Here is a 2,941-nt window from a genome sequence, read left to right as displayed (position 1 = left end):
TCTAGGACACCCCAGTATTATACGCATTGCTTCATTCTGTACAATTTCCAGAGGTTTAAGCTTACAATCAGAATATGATGCCAACAGCGGCGCAGAATAATCTATAATTGATCGCACAGTAGATATATATATTGATCTTAGTATATGTATACCAACACCTTTTCCACAATTTGCCAAAACCTTTAATGGTCTTAATCTTGCCATACAAATATTCTTAACATAAGATACATGTTCATAATTTGTGTTAAAACTAATATTCATACCAAGATATTTGTATGTACTAACCTTTTCTATCGGGAGTTCATTTAGTCTAAATATTGAATTATCTATCTTCCGATTTTGATATTTAGTCTTCCTTTCATTTATAACAAGTCCCATATACAAGCACAATCTCTGTAGTTCAGATAGTGCTTCCCTCATTAAGTTTTCAGATTTACATTGTAATAATATATCATCAGCATATATAACAATTTGTGTGCCAGCAGGAAAATCATGACGAGCTATTTTATCCATAAGCACATTAAACAACATGGGGCTTAAAACTCCTCCCTGTGGAGTACCCAACTCTAGGCTATGTTCATCTGAACAAACTCCTTGAAACCACACACTTCCTTTCTTCCACTTAAATAATCTGCAATCCAACCAAGTAACTTCCTTTGACACCTTTGCACACAAGTTCCTCTAGAATAACATCCTTGTTTGCTTTATCAAATGCCCCTTTTAAGTCTACAAAAACACGACAATTTACTTCAGCATTACTTAATGCTTTTAACACACAATCAGAAGTAGACTTACCTTTCATAAAACCATAAAGATTTGTGGACATCATATCTCCAATCTTATAGATTAACCTATTTAGTATCACTCGCTCCATCATTTTACATAAACATGATGTAAGGGAAATAGGTCTATAATCATTGTCACCCTTCGAAATGGGTATAATAAGGGCAGTCTTCCACAAAACTGGTAGCCTCCCATTCTTAAATGACAAATTAATAAGGTCCAAAATGGGACTATCCTTCATAGTTATAAGACAATTCAAAATATCATAAGTGAGCCCATCTGCCCCAGGAGCAGTTGACTTACCCCTTTTCACAGCTAATAGGAGTTCATCAGCCACTATTGACACAAGAATCATCACTAAGCATAATTTGTCTAATTACCAACTGCCGCCTTCTCTCTTTCCTACTATTTATAATACATTGTAAATTACAAGGAGACTTTCAACACTAAATGAATACGCCCATTTTTTTTCATTAGCTCATTCGCTTTTAATTTTGGATTGAATGCGCAACTATTTTCCGTTTTACACCTCTAACCTTATTTACATTATTCCAAATAGCACTCAAAGACTTAGATAATGCAATTTCACCTAAAAGTTACACCAATATTCAGATCTCGCCTCTTCCTTAATTTCTGTTGATAATTCAGCAACCTTCTTCATGGTATCTCGATTCAATTGATCATTAGGTTTTTTCTTACTCCAATTACTTTGACATTTCCTCAGTATCTTACTCCAACTTTTAACCTTTACATCATTACAGTAATCTGGTTTTTTCTTTGTCTGGACCCTACAGGGCTGTCTTTCTGGCTTACTCAAAGATTTTCCAATAATAGAGAGCAGATCTGTATAAAAAACATTCTCATCATCAATACTTAATTTCTTATACTCCTTATACCAAGCATATATTTTTTTGCAAAAATTATTTCTTTGATTTTCATTTTCCAAACTATATCGCTTTCTTTTTTGTGAATAGATCATTCTATCCACCTTCATATCAACACATACAGCAAAATGATCACTTAACAGTTCAGGAACAAGAGCAACCTTTGTGTCAACATTATCTTCATTAAACAGTATTGCATAATCTAACCTACCACCTTTTACATGTGTTGGCGTATTATCACCGAGTACTTTAATATTTTCATTGGCATCTAATATAGATTTAAGTTCAAGACCATTCTTATTACAAGTTCCACCAATACTTCCATAATTAGTGTGGCGTGCATTTAAATCACCAACTAATAAACAGAAGTCACTAAAAGTATTAACAGGGAAATCATCCAACGTCAGGGAATCGGCATGAACGTACATATTAACAAAACAAAATTCACCATCTTTGAAATATACATTGATACATATACATTCAGTACCATTCCGCTTATAGGAACTTAGTAGAGTAGCAGGAATGCTATTCTTAATGAAAATGATCAATCCACGTGTATTAGTATCAAAGTCCGCTACTAAATCAAATCGCTGATAACCATTCAGATTAATTTGAGACACATCATGCCCCACTTCTTGCAAAGCCATTATATCTACATCATTAGAAAGCATAAAGGCATGGACATCAGTTTTCCTTTTCCTAAGACTGTTAGTATTCCACGATATTATTTTGAAATTATTCATATCCATTATGCTGTAATTTTTCCCTCACTTTTTTCACTGATAGAAGCACATCTTTTTTTAAATGCTCAGTAGGATCATTCATGTAATTAACAACAGTGTCTAAAACAGAAAACATATTTTTAAGAATATTCCCATTTTCTTTCCCATTACAAGAACCTTGGCTTTTACTCCTACTACTGTCATTTGTTGATATCAAATTACCTTTACACATATTTTCACCAGCCCTAACTTCCTGTGACAAACATTCATTTTGCTTAACAATTATTGATTGGAGATTTCTGACACTTTGTGATAAATCAAGTACTAACTATACTCTTGAGACTTTCAATCTCAGTACGTAACTCTTGAGCAACGTCACTAGCCACATTACCGTTGTTATTTATAATAGTTGAACTGCCCGAACTACCCTTTTCTCCTCCACCATAACCTTTCTCTGCGCTTCTCGACGCAACCAAACGTTCCCTTCCTGAACATTTACATTAGCTCTTTCATGTTGATTTTTGGATATCTCACTCGTATTTGATTTTTCTG

Source organism: Macrobrachium rosenbergii, unplaced genomic scaffold (genome assembly GCF_040412425.1).
Source record: "Macrobrachium rosenbergii isolate ZJJX-2024 unplaced genomic scaffold, ASM4041242v1 393, whole genome shotgun sequence".
NCBI lineage: Eukaryota > Metazoa > Arthropoda > Malacostraca > Decapoda > Palaemonidae > Macrobrachium > Macrobrachium rosenbergii.
This window is presented reverse-complemented; position numbering follows the sequence as displayed.